The sequence below is a fragment of the Rattus norvegicus genome, chromosome 8 (genome assembly GCF_021556685.1).
Source record: "Rattus norvegicus strain SHRSP/BbbUtx chromosome 8, alternate assembly SHRSP_T2T, whole genome shotgun sequence".
NCBI lineage: Eukaryota > Metazoa > Chordata > Mammalia > Rodentia > Muridae > Rattus > Rattus norvegicus.
This window is the reverse complement of record NC_141541.1, coordinates 120,779,883-120,797,060: the sequence shown is the minus strand read 5'-3', so window position 1 is coordinate 120,797,060 and position 17,178 is coordinate 120,779,883. Positions and strand designations below refer to the sequence as shown.

At 44.8% G+C, this 17,178-nt stretch overlaps 1 long non-coding RNA gene across 3 annotated transcripts in view; it reads left to right on the top strand.

Moving 5' to 3' along the window:
• Positions 1-1,295: 1,295 nt before the first annotated feature.
• Positions 1,296-17,178, top strand: part of LOC102553940 (uncharacterized) — a 40,484-nt gene continuing 24,601 nt past the window's right edge. For all 3 annotated transcript variants that reach the window (XR_015627403.1, XR_015627404.1, XR_015627405.1), the window contains exons 1-4: positions 1,296-1,543; positions 1,751-1,869; positions 11,944-12,242; positions 13,417-13,538. This is a non-coding gene — a long non-coding RNA (uncharacterized LOC102553940). The remainder of the gene's footprint in view (positions 1,544-1,750; positions 1,870-11,943; positions 12,243-13,416; positions 13,539-17,178) is intronic.

The window sequence follows — 17,178 nt, the reverse complement described above, 5'->3', positions numbered from 1 at the left end:
AATTAAACAGGGATGAAACAGGGTCTCTTCTTAGATTTTGTACTATTCTGGGGAGAATGGTGCTGGTTTATGATTCACTGTGGAACAAACACACACATGTACACACATGTGAACATGCACACACATACCAGGTTCTGGTAAACGAATGATGACCTTTGAGCATTTCCTCTGTACCTGAACCAGGCCAAGGTTCACTTAGTTTCACAGCCATGAATAAACCTGCAGCCTTACTTTATTGCTGAGCTCACTAAGGCTTATGGGTTCAAGGATCCCCAGGAGTTAAGAGATGCATGGTCAGAGCCAGATTTAAGCCTGAGGTTTTATGACTATTCTATCTGAGTCCTATGAGTTCTGTCCTCCTGTACTGTCTGTTGTCTAGGAACTCAGTAGACACAGTGGTGTACGTGATATTAAATTTTAGTCGAGATGTTTATATTGGACTGATAGAGTCAAGGATTAAAAGGTGACCAAATTTTATTAGGCTATAAGAACTAAACAGAAACATCAAGCCTATAGTGAACTATAGTCTAGAGAAAATTTAGGGAATAAGGATCTTTTTAGAGAGAGTTTCTCTGTGTAGCCCTGGCTGTCCTGGAACTTGCTTTGTAGACCAGGCTGCTCTCAAACTCACAAACTGCCCATCTCTGCCCCAGAATCTGGAATCAAAGGCATGTGCCTCCACAATCATCAGGAGATGAGGAATTTCAAATAATAATCATAGCAGTAGGGAACAGTTCTGAAGGAGAGAAGAAAACAGTAGATAAATATATTAGGAATTTAGGAAAAGATACGAAATCACAAATATTCAGAATTGAGGAGTATGACACGAGCATAATGAGCACTTGGGGCAGCAGAAGAGGTGATGGAAGAAACCATGCCCGCATCAGAAAACATAACTTAAAACACTAGAAAAAGAATAGGAATCCATTCCAGCATCTTCATGATCTGGCAGAATCAAATAGTCTGTCAAGTGTGTGTTTGGGGATGGAGAAGTCAGAATCAGAAGAGCAACAAAGCAGTATTTAGTTGCATGGTTGCTAGGATATGATCAAAGGAGCAGCCAATGCATGGGGTGTTCAGAAACTCCCCACCCGGATAACCCCAAAACCACTTTCACTTTGGTATGTGTCACTCAAATATCTGGGTACCATAAATTGACAAAGGTTTTTAAATGAATTGGGGAAAAAAAACCCCAACACTTTTGCTATACAAAGGAGAATGAGAAAAGTGACAGATGATCTATTAGGTTTCCTTTTGCTGTGAAATACATTCTCATATCTGTTGAAACTGAAAGTGATTCTCTTTTAGTAGTTGTAGTGGTTTGAATCAAAATGGCCCCTGTGAGCCCCCATAGGGAGTGGCACTATTGGGAGGTGTGATCTTGTTGGAGGAAGTGTGTCACTGGGTTGGGCTTTGGGGGTGTCACTCTCTCTCTCTCTTTCTGCCACTTTCGGATTCAGGTGTGGAACTACCTTTCCAGCACCCTGTCTGCCTACCGTCTACGCTTCCCACCATGATGACACCATACTAAACCTCTGAAATGGTAAGTCGGCCCTCAGTTAAATGCTCTCCTTTATAGGAGTTGCCACAGTCATGATTTCTCTTCACAACAATAGAACACTGACAAGACAGTAACTCTCAGCTCTGTGGGTCAGACCACACATCAGGTCATGGCTGGATTCATCTCTCAGGCTGGCATGAGACTGAGGTTTGCTGAATCTTCATCTGGACCTGAATGTTTCTCTTCTAGGTTCATTTCTGTTCTCAGCACAGCTCAGCTCCTGAGGTTAAGGGACTCAGATGCGTGTTGGCGGTGGTTGTTGGCTGATGGCTGCTTCGGACTTCCAAGGGCTGCCTGCATTTCTCAGGGTGAGTTTGCTTCCATTTCATGTCAGCACAAGCTCGCTGGATCCCTCTAAAGCTTCGTTTCCCTCCACCCTCCTCCTCTGGTTCCCACTTGAGAAAGCACTGTACCGATAAGGCTCATCTAACTAATTACATCCATCTGATGGCCTTTGCATTTTCAGATCAACCGACTTGGGACTTTAATCACATCTGTGAAATTCTATCACAGCTAGAGGGGTGTGCCTGGAATAAGCAGAAAATGAGCATCTCATTTTTCCGTCATAGAGTCGTGTTGTTGTTTTAAATCAGGAGCAGCGCTTATTCAGAAGACATAGTAACGACACAGACAAGCCCTGATTATGCTAGTCAGAAGTCAAAACATGCCAAGAGAAGAAGCTATTTGGAATAGGGAGACAACTGAGTCAGTGGAGTTTGGACAGCACTGACACAAAGCCTCTGTGATGTTGGGATACCCAACATTAGCACTGGATAAGCAGAGACAGAGGGACTTGAACTCATTGGCTAGCCAGTCTTGCTGAATGGATGAGCCTCAGGATCAGTGAGAGACCGTGTTTCAGAAGATAAGGTGGACATCGATTGAGGGAGATATTTGACATTCATCTATAGACTCCACATGCACACGCATGTACACCACGTGTGCACACATGTTCATATACATATATACACCACGCACAGAGTTTAAGAGGGAGAAAGTACCTTTACACTGTATTTTGATTTTGCAGTAAAATAACTAAATTTCTCTAGAAAATTCTAGAGAATTAGTGGGGACTAGGGGACAGAATGGTGATGAAGAATGAGGTCACTCCTTCCAGGACAGAAGGTCAATTAATTGGATGAATCTCAAGGAAAAAAAAGTGGCTCACACAGAATTGTGGCTTGGACAAAGGACAAGCTGGGGACTAACTTTAGATTTGTTCCCATGATGTCTACCACAAAACAAGGTCACTGTTGTTTGTGATGGTCAACTTGCTTTAATTGAGAACCAGCTATTGCTTTGATAAGGCACACCCTCGGGTGTGTCTGTGTGTCCTCAGGAGAGGATCAACAGAAGGAAAGATCTACCCTGGATGCGGGTGACATCCTCCCATGGACTGTGGTCTGAAAATGAATAAAAGGGGGAAAAGGAGAAAGCCAGGAAGAAAAATCTGGGTTTTCTTCTTTACCTCCTAATCACTGGATGTAAGGATGCTTAAACTTACTCCCAGGACGGCAGAGCCATCTATCACCATGTCTTTTTTTTTTTTTTTTTTTTTTTTACCACGGAGGACTGTATCCCCTTGAATAAAGAGCCTCATGAGCCACCCTCCCTTAAGTTGCCTTTGTCAGGCATCTGATCATATCAACAAGAAAAGACACCAATCCAACATTGCAGGGTAAGCATGTGAGAAAGCCCCTTTGTCCCTAGATTGAGATTTAAATCCTGGGTCTTTGGAATTGATTATTTTACAGTCTGTAGGTCATCCTTGCCCTGCTGTGTTAACTCGTCTGTCTTTTTGGAGGAAAAGACCTTAAGAATCATGATTTAAAAGGGGGTATGGTGAAAATGGTCAGTAGGAAGTGGTAAACAGCCAATACATCAGGATGATTGGAATGTCAGAGACTTGTGACTGTGTGTGGAAACATCCTGAGTATCACATCCCTGGCTTCCAGGAAGGAAGATCTTCCTATTCTCAGCCACTTCTGGGAGGGAATTTAGGGAAGTAGCCTTTATTAAGGGTATGAGTTTGGAAAACTTCTGGCATCTGGTGATAACTTCTTAGTTTGGACAATCCAAACCACCAAATCACTGGTAATGAAACACTCTTAAAAGACTGGCTTAGTTTCTCCTAATTTCCATAGCAAAGTCTCAAGTTCAGGCAACCAACACCATAGGCCCTGCAGAGCTAATGTCTGGGCTGTTTGCTTTTTTATCCTTCAGCCCATGACCTACATCTTGTTTTCTGTCTTAGTGAAATTTCAAACAAAAGGATGGTGTGCAGACACAGTTGATGTGTCCACAGCCCCTCATTTATCAGTTCTGTATGGCTAGTGTCTTAGTTAGGGTTTTACTGCTGTGAGCAGACACCATGACCAATGGAAGTCTTACAAAGGACAACATTTCGTTGGGGCTGGCTTACAGGTTCAGAGGTTCAGTCCATTATCATCAAGGCAGGAACATAGCCGTATCCAGGTAGGCATGGAGCAAGAGGAGCTGAGAGTTCTACATCTTCATCTGAAGGCTGCTAGCAGAATACTGGCTTCCAGGCAGCTAGGGTGGGGGTCTTAAAGACCACACCCACAGTGACACACCCACTCCAACAGGGCACACACCTTCTAATAGTGCTACTCCCCAGGTTGACATATAAACCATCACACTTAGCATCTACGACTGCATCCACATGGCATGATGACACAGCCAAGTTCTGGATGTGCACAACCTCCGAAGATGCTATTGTGTTTACCTCCAGCCTTTGAATTCAGTAACAAGCGCAGGCAGTGGATTTACCTCTTCTGATACACTAGGTTCCAGTTACTTCTAAGACTCACAGGTACTCAGTTGTCCAAGAGTCAGAAGAAAGCCGGGTACCTGTCTCCTACCCTATTCATTTTAAGACAGTACTGTTCAAGCCTCCCGTCTTACGGTGTGGTTGTGTCAAAGTTTTCAAGAAGTCATCTAAACCTTGCGTGTCCTTGGGGTTTGAGCTCTGATGTTTCTCAGGGGATCATTCTATCTACTGCTCACTATTTTAAGATGGCATGGTGTGGCCTAGCTGCCCTTATGCCCTCTGTGACTTTGGCCTTTCCTCTCACCCACCGGTCTTATGGTGGATTAACTTTGGGTTAATCCTGATTTTAAAGATCAAGGCCCGTTTCCGTGCTAGGATACTTTGCTGCTGAGAACCCTTCACGACCCGCAGCTGACCTTGCATTCAGTGGACAGAAACTGCTCCTCTTTCCATAGCCTTAGTTACCCACCCTCTGAAGCCATTATTTCTTCCTGCTCATGAACATCCCATAGCATACTCTCCCTCGAAGACTGGATTCAAATTCTACAATTGAGACCGGGCGGGCATGCCCAAAGCCCTGGCTTTGATGCCAGCGTGCATAACCAGATGTGATATTATAATCACCATTACTCAGGATGTGAAGGCAGGACGGCCAAGAATTCAAGTCCATCCTTACCAACATAGCAAGTTCGAGACCAGCCTGAGCTATGAGCAACCCTGGCCCAATAAATACACAATGAAATCAAGTGACCCTATGAAGCTCTTAATTTAAGAACCCGAGACAAAGACTGAACTTGAAAACAGAATTTCTGAATTAAAATCGGCCTGGAACTTTGGGTACTCTCAAGTCCTTAAACTGTTTCTCGAGACGCAGATGACTCACAGGTAGAAACGAACACTCGAGTCTCTTCAGGTACTGAGCCGAGGATGTGCCCAGTGTCCGCTTTGGTCACATCCCACTTTCTTCTGTTTTATACATCTCAGCAGAATTACGAAAGCCACATAGAAAAAGAAACCCCCAGAGTGGAGTTTTATTTTAGCAAGCCCTTATGAAGACCTTCCTGGCTTCGAATCAATCCCGCGGTAAAAGGCCAACAGGAAGTGCATTGGGGGGTATATTTAGAAGCGAGGAGAAGCCGGCTAATGAGATCTCGAACTTACGCCTGCCCCCTTGGTTTCGTTGGGAAAGCAGCACCTCAGCCTTGCCTGTAATTAGATGTAATTGTTTCCTTACAGAAATAATCAGAGTAATTTAACCAGCGATCTGTTTTTGTTTTTGATAATTCGAACCGCAGCTCTTGCGTGGCAGAGTCTGGCAAGGGGCTGGGTTGGCGTCCTAAAGAAAGCAGGTGCTTCGGGCTTCTCAAATAGCTGACGTTCTGTGGCTCTGGTCCTCGCCTGCTTCCTTGGGTCCCCTGCTGCCGTCACCACTGCAGAAAGCACTGAGGTTGTAATTTTTCTTAAGAAGAAAACAGTTCCATGTGCCTGCGGGGGAGTGGAGACCACTCAGGAGAGTTGGGTGAGCTCCCTGGAGACAGAATGCACGTTCTCTGAAATTCTCTGTTACTGACCCAACCACCTGAGTGAAAGATGCTGAGAGTGAGAGAATGATAGAACTTTCTGGAAACAGGCTTTGTACAAAATGAAGACTAGAGCGCACACCCACATTCACTACTTAATCGTGGTGGCTAATCTTCACTGTCAACCTGAGTGGACTTAGAATTAATCTTAGGGATTGTCAAGGAAGACATCGGCGTGGATGGGAGTGTCAGAACGTTCCCAGAGAACACTAATTGAGCTGGGAAGACCTGCTTTTGAGTGTTAGGCTCCAGCCCTTGGGCTGGGGAGAATGAGCAGAAGGAAAGAGAGGAAAAGACAAAGCTGGTTGAGTGTCAGCATCCTCCCCCAACCCCCGAAGAAAACTGCTTCTGTCTGCCATGATGGGGACAGCTGTTCTCTGCCTTCTTGTTGTTCTACTTAAATGCAGGCCACCAAGAAGCTGTGGCAGAAGCCAGTAAAACCACAAGTCCAAAGAAATCTTTCCTCTCTGGGTATTTCGTTAGAGGCATGAGGGTAGTAACAAATACACCAATGTGTGGGTTCGGTAGTTTACAGGAGCAGGGAATTGGATAGTCTGGTTTGCACCTGAGCTGGGGTCCTCTTGGATTGTGCTATTATTACCCTCTCTGAATCACAGACTTCTGACTTGCAGAAGGGATGTATAATGCTTCCTGGCACAGTAGTTTTCTGAGTGTGTGGTGAGCTATGCAAGCATACGTTACTATTAACCAGCAGACTTCACAGCACAGGGCAGGACAGGTTTTCTAGACTTATGTCTTTGGAAGTAGGATAAAGGAGAGCTTCATCGTGTGGTGCCCCAGCTCTTGAGGCACGAATTTAGGAATATCTATCAGATCCTTCCCTCGGCCAACTCTGAAGGACCTTATAAAGCCTTATAAAGTGCGTCTCCCAACAGCCCCACCATTCATCCTCTGAGACATCCAGAAGGAGAATGCAAACCAGAAGGAAGGAAAGGGACTCATCCTCAGTAATGAGACCTTCAGGAGCTAGGGCAGGTGCTTTACATAGTTCTACACTTCTTATAAACACCAGCTAGATGTGCTTAAAACCCCCTCAATCTCTCTGTGGAACAGAGAGGTAAGTCTCTTGCCAAAAGCCACACAGCTAAAATGTGGAATAGAAATAAACTTACCTAAGTATGCCCTTGCATTTTTCCTTTCTCTTTACCAAACCAAGACAACTCCTTTACCTTCCTTAAGTTTAGTATTTCTGCAATGGTCAAATGAAACCGACCTTAAGATTTGATTACTAATGTTGAGGAAGGAGGCTGGAAAGATGGCCCAGCTTTTAAGAGCATATATGGCCCTCACAGAGGACCTGAGTTCTAGTCCCAGTACCTTAGGTGGGAAGCTCACACCTACCTGTAACTCTAGCTCCAGGAGGTCTGAGGCGCTCTTCAGGACTCCGAGGGCACCTGCATTCGTGTGCACAGTTCTCTGTTACACGCATGCACACATAACACTGAGGAAATACATCTCCTCTCAATGGTGAATGGTCTATAATATGTAGTATCAATGCCAGAGAAGCTAGAATAGGTACCAACAGTAGTTGGGAGGTAAGCACGGAGTGAATATCTGATCAATTACAGGTCAGACTGAATATACTGGAAACCCGGCAGCAGGGGGAACATTTATTTTTTTGTGTGTGTGAAATTTGATGCTAGAGGCCCTTTGAGAGCATGGCTGTTCAGTCCACATTTTGGAACCTTTTTTCTGCGATGAAGAATTGATTCAACGTAATAAATGACTCAGCAATTGTAAAGGCAAAATCATGTGAAACAAAGGTCTCAATGAGAGCAGGGGGTGTGTTGATTGCTGCCAAATGGAGAAGGTAGGCCGCCTTCTATCTCTGTAGACCAGAGGTGTCTCCATTGTCCAGCTCGCTCCGGTGATTTCCTCTCCAATTATAGGATAGAGTGGTAAAAAAGAAAAGATTGTGCGGGGAGCAAACATGAAAGGGAACAGCAGCCTGTTGTTCAGAGTCACATTACCATGAGAAAAACCACAAAGGGGACGAGTAATCTTCTTCCCATGTCCCCAGCATCACAGGCTGCTGAGCGATGCATCCTGATGACACTGGTCATCTATACACACTCTTACCCTCTACCCTTTTACTGCAGGAAAGCATTCAAGTCAGTCAAGCACAGTTAAATCTAAAACTAATGGATATGAACAGAATTGAAAATCTGTATACCAATGTCACAGATTACACTTGGAAAAGGTAATGCACAATATAAACATGCTTTTGTAACACACACACACACACACACACACACACACACACACATGATTTCAAAATCACATAATAGAACTCTGGGAGCTAGTAGAAACAGTTAGCAAAGAAATCATTTTGCCAGTCCATCCTCTTACATGCGTGAGCTTAGTAGAGGGTAGTTTATTCTGTAAGGGGATCTTCAGTGATGTCTCATGCATCATAATGTAGTAAACTGAGTCTAGTTTACGTGGGCTTTTCCAGGATGTCTGTATACACACATTTCAAGCTCTGTAATATTCAGTGATTTTTTTTTGGGGGGGTGGTGGTGGAGGGCTTCAAGTTGGCCAGATGTTAATATCTGTTCCATCAAATTGGCAAATGCTCTAAGATTAGACCTTTAAAAAATAAATTTAGGGCTTCTGTTAAACACATTGTCGCCCATGACAAAAGTCACAGATCAATGTGGAAAGCCAGGTTGCATGGGAGCAAAGAGAGGCCAGAGGATGGTGGGTAAACACTGCAAACTGACACGATGTGTGTTCGAAACTAGAGGGCCCGGCATGGAGGTCCCACCTAAACGGTGTGGTGCAAGAGGCAGTAGTATGCTGGACATATTGAACACTGTCTTTTATCAAATGGGACAGGAAACATGGATGCTGACTTGGCAAACAGCCTTGTTAGAGTGGTCTGTTGTGGCAGCCTGTAGAATTAGTTTTGCTTAACTGAGACTTGGAGGAGGGGAGGTCTCTTCAAATGTGTTTGGAAGTATTTTTCATATCAAAGTTTTCTTGACTAGCAAATAAATGGGAAGCAGATGGGGGCAGATGATGGTGAAAAGATAGAGTTAAGGGTTCCAGGTGGGAGCTCGGCATTCTCCTGGAGCGTCGGGGCAACTGCACCAGGCTTGATGACTGCCCATGAAGTAGCATGGTATTAGCGCAGAGGAGGAGATATACAAGGTTATGCAGGGATGGTGGTGAGAAGGGAAGCAGCAGGCTGTAGGTGACTGAAGGTTGCTGCCCATGAAAGCCCAAGACCAGGCCAAGGAAAGAGTGAGTAGAATAGCCCAGCCTCAGATTTAACTGAGAGAACCATCTTGGGTGATAGAGCTTGGACAGCCATCACTGCGCAGCATAAAGGTTCTGATGGAAGAGAAAGTCCTGCACGTATTCAATATGGGGAGAGTGTAGACAGCCGTGGAACTGGCGACGGGTCTCTCAGACTTCACAGTGAGAACAGAAGCTAATATCGAATGGAGCCGTAAGGAACACAGAAGCTCAGGGTGGAATCCAGGCTGGGTGTCTACAGGAGGGAGGCTCTGGGTTTGCTCAACACTGGAGGCCATGGTCTGCCAGAGTCAGCACCAATAACTCGGTGGCAAAGAGTGATGGGAGAGCTATTGATGGCTGGGGGAGATGGATCAGAGTGAGACTCTGTCCCTGAGGTAGCTGAGGAGTCCTACTCAGAACCCCTCTCCCCAGGCCTGTCCCAAAGCCCTTTATGAAATTACGTTTACAACCAAGTGCTTCTCAGTTTGTTTTAATGAGAGTCTAATATGTGTAAGAGCACAGGGTCTTCCAAGCCCGATTCCAGCTGTATGTAGGATTGAGGGAACAGGGGAAACATGAAACAAGGCAGCCGGACATTTTCTTGATACAGCTAGATAAGTTTATGCACTAAATTAATAACCTTTGAAACCACAGCTCAACCTACAGGAAGTTGAGAAGAAACTCATAAGAGGATCAGGGTGGTAAAAATTTTCTTCCCTGTAGGTACTAATAAAATGCGGGTACAGAACATTATGAGGTCTGTGGACAAGTTCTGTGGATCTCCAGTAACAAGACACTTATGCTGGATGTACTAGAAATATAGTTCGTCTGGGGCTGGGGAAATGGCTCAGTAGGAAGGGACACTTATGGCTCATGTATGGTAACCCCAGTTCAATTCCCAGAGCAATTCCACATCCACACATGCATGGAGCAGGGATGTCCACTTGTACTCATCATGCATGCATGCACGCACACACATGCACGCATGCATGCACACAGAGAAAGTTAGCCTATCCCAAATAGACTGAGAATGGCATAATGTTTTCCTCTTTAACCAGAAGGTAGTAAAAAAAAATGTACTCGGCTGCCGACAACCCATGTTTAATATGAGGCTATTTGCAATAGACAGATTACATAATCAACACTGGTAAGACATAATTTAACAGGTAAGACAGAGAAAGCAGGAGGCCAACACTGGAGTATTTCTAGGCAAAAAGAAACCATGTCGTTTTTCAGGATGGAAGTGAGGCTCATCGTGCTAATCCAAATAAGCCAGACCCAGTCAGACCCAGGTCAAAAGTTGTCCATTTCCCCTCCTCAGTGGGATCTGTGTTTAAAGGAGACACAAGGGCACAGGTGGGGGAGAAGCAGGGGTTGTAGGTAAGAGGGCAGAGGACCAGGTAGGTAAGGTAAACAGACAGAAACGTCCCAACGAAACCTACTGTTTGATAATCAGTGTATGCACAAGCCTCCAAAGGCAAATAGAAATGTTATCTGAAAATTAAAAATGTCTCTCAAAATTTCTAACTCAAAGGGGATGAAATGGCTATGTCAGTATCTTAAGTACAGTGCTATGTGTGGAATAAGGTTAAGAATGAAGTCATGCGGATCAGCTAAATGCTTACAATAATAACTAAAAGAAGAAACTAAAACGGACGTCCGTTCAGTTACTTATATCAAGAAGGTCCCAGCGCATGTAACTTTGAGAAAAACATAAAGAAACCCTTAAATACAGAAATGGGCTTCCAGGAATATAGCAACGTAGCTGAATAAGCAAGTATTCCCCCAAACTTGTTTGGCTGATCAAGTGAAACACAGTAGGCACCCCCAGCTGGCCTGGTCACGACAAAATAATTTAAAAAAAAATGGGGGATGAATCGGAGTGCAGAACTGGAAGCAAGAGTCAGCTACCAACACACAGGAGATGCTGAGAACATTGAGGGGATATCTGCAAAAGTCTTCAAATAATCTTAAGTGAATGATTTTTTTTTTGTGGAAAATACAAATTACTAAAATTAAACCGGGAAGTACCCGAGTTAGACTGGGTGCCTGCGCAAACAAGGTTCCATCCCCTCTGTGAGACTTCTCCCTCCAAGCAGTGCCAGGCACAGATGGCTTCCTGGTGAATTCTTTCAGCCTCCACAGAGCAGAAACTGCAATGCTATTTAAATGGTTCTCAAGTGGAGGCTAAAGGAAGTCTTCCAAATGATTTTTCAAAAGCCAACGTTGCGTTCATTCCAGAACCGTAGGATGAGAGCACAGGAGAGACAAAAAACCTGACAGGAAGCCCAGTGCTGAGTTCTGAGTGAGTGTGAGTCCCAGGGAGTGTTCTGAGTCACTTTGGTGATAGCTTTAAGAGAACCAGAGAGACGGAGCACAGCCATCATTCACCTGAAGGAATACATGTCCAGTTGTCCTCTGTCATGGATGGTTGTAAATGTCTATTTCAGTTGTTGATTTTTGTAGTTATGCATCTCCCTCCCTCTCTCCCTCCTGTTCTTCCTTTTCCTAGGTCTCTCTTTTTTGGACTCATGGTTTTACACTGTAGCTCAGTCTTGGCCTGAAACTCACCATCATAGCCAATGCTTGCCTCAAAGTAGTCTGCCATCTTTGGCCTCCTGTGTGGAGGGTTAGAAGTGGGAGCCACCACACCTGCCATAATTCAACCATTCTCATTCAGATTTACCATACAGCCATAAGGGTGATACGTTAAGATTTTAGTACTCTCTTTGTTTTCTTTTTTGCAGTCTAACTGTACAGGGTTCCAATCCCAGCACAGTGTAAACCCATGCAGCAGCACATTCCTCTAATCCCTGTGTCCCTGTGGGTCAGAAGTTCAAGGACATCTTTTGCTACAGAACAAATCTGAGGCCAGCCTGGGCTACATTTTGTTTCCATGTAGTAAGTGTATATCCATTTGTGACTGGGCAGTGGAGAATCTAAGCAGCTGTGGGACAGAGCTGTCAAGCAAAGAAAAGAAGAACAAGCAGAGAACAAGGCCATGTCACTCCCGCCGTTGTGGGAAATATCTGCATGCAGACCTTAGGTAAGGATTTGAGCAAGTAATAAAGACTATCATTTATTTCCACAGGTGCTTGCAAAGAGGCCCATGCCCACACAAGTTACACTTCACTGTCATAGGCCAGAGTTAGCCAATAGAAGGGGACAGCAAGAATCCAAAGAAGAGGACCAGACGACTCCCGTGTCCAGTCTGGGCTAGTCTCTGGAAATGTGTATACATCCATGGTTTCTTACCTCAGCCAAGAAGCCCTCCGCTACAGGGTCAATGGCTTTCAGGTTTTTAATACCTGCTGGGTGTGTATAGCATCAGGCTACGGGTACTTCTCCATCTGACCATTTCAGCCTTTACGGCTCTGCTGTTGTGTGTTTATGTGTGTGCAAATCTAAGAAAGATTTCCCAAGAGCCCAGATTACACGGATGTTCTGTGGCACCTAGCCCAACAAAACAGTGAGACTGGCAGGATCTCTCTGCTATTCAGCAAGGCCAGTTCTTCAAGGGTGGGTGGAGACAGAGGCATGGGTAGATTTGGTACAAAGGATGGGGAATAGTTTTCCATTCACAGATCTAAAGCCATGCTGTTTCTATTGACCAGTGTCTTGCTACTACCTACCTACTCATTTCCACACATGTTTGCCTTGTTGACTTGGAATTACCATAATATAGTGCTGAAAGGGAAAAATAAAAATAAGAGCTCAGGCAGCTGGACTTTATTGGTGGTACACTTGCCTTGTCCAGCACTGCCCAGAGAAGGGAAAGTGTTTTTTTTTTCCTTCATGGTATGAATTTCACAGCAAAGAAAGAGAAAAACCCGAAGAGTACAGATGGATGCTCACAAATTATCATGTAGGGTGGGTCACTGCGTAGAAAATTATCTCTTACTGAGAAAAATTTTCCTTCCAAACACCCGCAGTTGGAAGCTTGATGGGCACAGCTAGCAAATGAGGGTTTTGCTGCTAATGCAACTGAAGTCTATTTTAACTAGTTTTATCTTGTCAGAAACAACGGATTTGGGAACAGAAGCTGGGGTGGGGGGTGGGGCTGCAGAATGCAACAGGAGGAAAGAGTCCAAGGGAAAAAAAGAAAAACAAATTGCCTACAGTAGGAGAATAAATAAAAAGCCCCAGGAATTACTTATAGCTGTAACCTCAAAGGCCCCATAAAATGTAACTCTCTGATTTACCTTCCTTGTCTCCTGTAGTGGCTGCCAGACGAAATTAAAAATGGGTCCATGAAACTAGGGGGATTGAGAATGACATAAAGAATGCTTCAGAGGCTCCCAGATTTTAAGTGCTTTTCCACTTAATCGTCTTTGGTTGCCAGGTATGGAAGGACTGGAGAGGGAGATGGAGAGAGAGGAGGAGGGGGAAAGGGAGAGGGGAGGGGAGAGGGAGAAGGAGAGGGCGGGGGAGGGGGGGAAAGGGAGGGGGAGAGGGAGGGGGAGGAGACTAGACTGGCTCGGAACACTTGCAGTGTGAGAGAGGACAAGACATCCTGCTTTGTGCACACCTCCTGCCTTTCCTCTCTGTGACGGATGCTCTGTCCATTTGGGTTCATGCCAGATCCAAGTATTCTAGGCGGTGGAAGCAGGCAACGTTTTGCACGCATCTATCAGCAATATCACTCAGTGATTCTTGGCTTTAGTTTTTTTGGGGGGGGAGGGGGAGAGGGAGCACTTGGATGGCCGTGTTCCTGGGAGTGGGAGTAAAGATAAACTTGATCCCTGCTGCCTGTGTTAGGCCAGCTCTTCCAAGGTGGTGCAGTACTGTGTCTGTTTGGGGACAGTGGATGCAATAAACGTTTACTGCTAACTTTCTGTAATAAATATAGAAATTATGAGACAGCCGCAAACCACAGTTGAGAGCAAGAGCTAGTGGTTGTTGAATGGCTGGAGAGCTGTTCAGGGATGACTGATTTAGGCTGAGCCAGCCTGTCAGTCTGTGGGTTGGTTGGCCTACTGTTGACTGATCTCCAATGGCTTCCATCAGGGCATCTGACTCCCTCCACGGATCTTGCATGCTCCTTCTCTACTGGTCTAGCCCAGGCTTGGTTTCTTCGTGGTAATATCTCCAGGTCAAGCGAGCAGGCAGGGTGCATGAAACTTCTTGAGACCCAATCCCAGAGAGAGGACATTGGCACTCCTGCTATATTTTCTCAGCCAAAGCAAGACGTTTTCTGGTTCAAAATCAATGGGAAGCACAGAAAGAAAGGCTGCAAAGTCAGGGGGAAAAAACTAGGTCACAAGAGAAGTGAAAACGAGGGCCCTCCCTATACGCTACCAGGGTCACCATGTGCTGTGCCTGCAGGGTGCTTGTAGAAAGCCAGCCCTTCCTTTGACCCCATTGCCTTTCCTCTTTGCTACCATGTGGGGCACAGCTCACCACAAGCCTGTTCTTGTTGCTAGGGAGAAGGGCAACCCTGACTTTTCACTGTATGACACTCTCTTTTGTTTCTTTTTCTGGAAAGCAGAAGTGTTTAGACATGATTACAGAGGGGTGGGGATTTCTTTTCCGTTAAATTTATACCCTGGGTTTCGGGAGAACGCCATTGAAACCCACAAAGAGGGCCAACAGGTGTCCTACTCTGATCCACTTTACCAGTCTGGTGAAGCCAGTTTCCAGTTCCTGCAGTGTCTGCTAACGCAACCGCTTTCTCCCAGCAAATTACACTCATCCAAGTGATGGCTACTTGGCCTTAGCAGCTACAGTGTGACCAATGAAAGCAGGCTTTAGTTAATGATGGAGTGAAATGGCGATCTAGGAGAATGTCCCTTGCTTTAAGGGAAGGACAGTCCTGGGTGCAAATAGCAGGGTATGAGCTTTGGCTGAAGTTACATCTTTACTCATTTGCTTCTTTGGCTTGCACAGCCCGAGTCATTTCCACTCTCTCAAGAGTTTTCAATAAGCATGGGAGGTCTCCTGTCTCAGGCTCTGCATCCAGTAACACACACTAACATGCCTATCTTACACCACATGTGTTCAAGGGAAGGGAGAAGAACTCATGGTCCTCTTTGGTAAAGACCATCTTGCCACTCTGGTACCAGGGCAGGTTTTACATAATAGAGATGCTGTGGTGAAAGCAATACCCACAAGGCTTTGAGGCAATGGAAGCTTGAACAGCGTGCTGCCTAGACTGCTGGGAATTTTCAATATTTTATGTGTGGTGTCCTTATGACTCTCAATCATGATTGGCCAAGGCTTGGAGAAAGGAGAGAGGTGAGGGGTCTTGAGTAAGGAAGAAAATAAGTCAGTAACATTGAGATTTTTCATGCTAACCAGAGTCACATCCTAACACATAACAACCCAGAGAAACGCTTAGATTGTCTTTTCCCAGTGATTTTTTTTTTCATGACTATCTCTGTTGTATGTTCATCAGTGCGGAAGTCAAATGGTAAAGACACTCATTATGCTTAATAGGTCAAAGTTAACGGAGATCTCTAGGGCCCTAGGGGATGTGTGTGAGAATGGCTTCACCACCTGCTGCACAATGCATTGTGTTTGGTCTTCTCCTTAGGTGCGATCAGTGTGGCCTTTATTCATCAGCCTTCCAACCACCAAGTACCTCTAATCCATTAACTCTAAGTAGCCCGTGTCCTCTAATCCATTAGTCTTTGCCAGATTAATCTTGTAAAAATTAAGTCTCTACTGCTCTGATTAAATTCTCCCGTCCTCCAGTCCTGTTGTTCCACATGGCAATTTTCTTGCCCTTTTGAAGGCATTTCGGTATTCTGCTGTGAGCATGTACAACACTTCTTTACCCATTGATGGATGTGTAAGGTGCTTCCATATTTTGAGATGTGAATATCCTGGGAGACACTAAAATGGACCAAGGAGTCCGCATGTTTCCTCATCACATTAATTTCTATTATTTGGGTATCTTCCCTGATTTTACCTGTTTTCACCATCATAGAAACAGAGGAGAAAAGTGGATAGCAGAGCTTAAGGGCTCATGAAGAGGGACGAGGAAAGGGAAGATTCTGACCAAACATATAAAGTCTTAGTTGCAAGACTATGATTCAGTGACCTGCTGTGTTATGGGTCGTAGTTACTGTAGATTGCAAAATTGCTGAGATATTTTTAATGCTCTTGTCACAAAGCGATGTTAAATTGGTGAGGTGATTGATGCTAATTAGCTTCCGATGCATCCTATACAATGTTCACTTCAGTCAACGTATCACGTCATACTCTCTCCTATCTATCTATCGCAATTAAAAAAATAAACAAATTAGTCTAAAATTTCACTTGATTACCTTTGGCTATAATTTAAAACCTGAAACTAGCCAGAACCACACTAAAATCATTCTGTTTATTTTAAAAAGTTTTATTTTTGAATTCACTGTACATTGCGTGTGAGTATATGTGTGCATGTGTATATGTTCATGTAAAGGTCAGGGGACAACTTTTGGGAATCAGTTCCCTTCTTTTACCGTTTAGATTCTGAGGACAGAAGTCAGTTCTTCGGGCTCTGCTTTAGGCACCTTTACTGCAGAGCCATCTTGGTGGCCCTGTAAGCACCTTTTATGACAGCGTGTCTATTCTGCCCCTTTTCAGTTCTTCAGGGTCTTACCAGCTGTAGGCTGTTTGCTGAGCAGGCCCCGAGTCTTGCCTTGGTGGGCTTGCGAGCATCCTTCTCCATGACTTCGTGTTCTAAGGCTGATGAACCCCAAGTCGCCTTCCCATCAGCCTCCTCTTTCCCAGCACCCGTACCCAGCCTCTATCCATTTCATTCCCACCTCAGGATACATTACACACTTGTTATAGTCATTCTGGGCAATCGGGGCACACTAAAAATACATCTATCGTCGGAAGTGTGTGGTGGATGGATGCATCAGAATGCATAATTCCTCTGGAAGAACTGCCCGAAGTCTGAAAAACAAGCCTCGCAGAAACAAAGGACACGAGGTTTAAGAGCCCCGAGTTAAATAAGGCTTCCGTGGTTCAAACTCAATTTCTTTTATTCATGG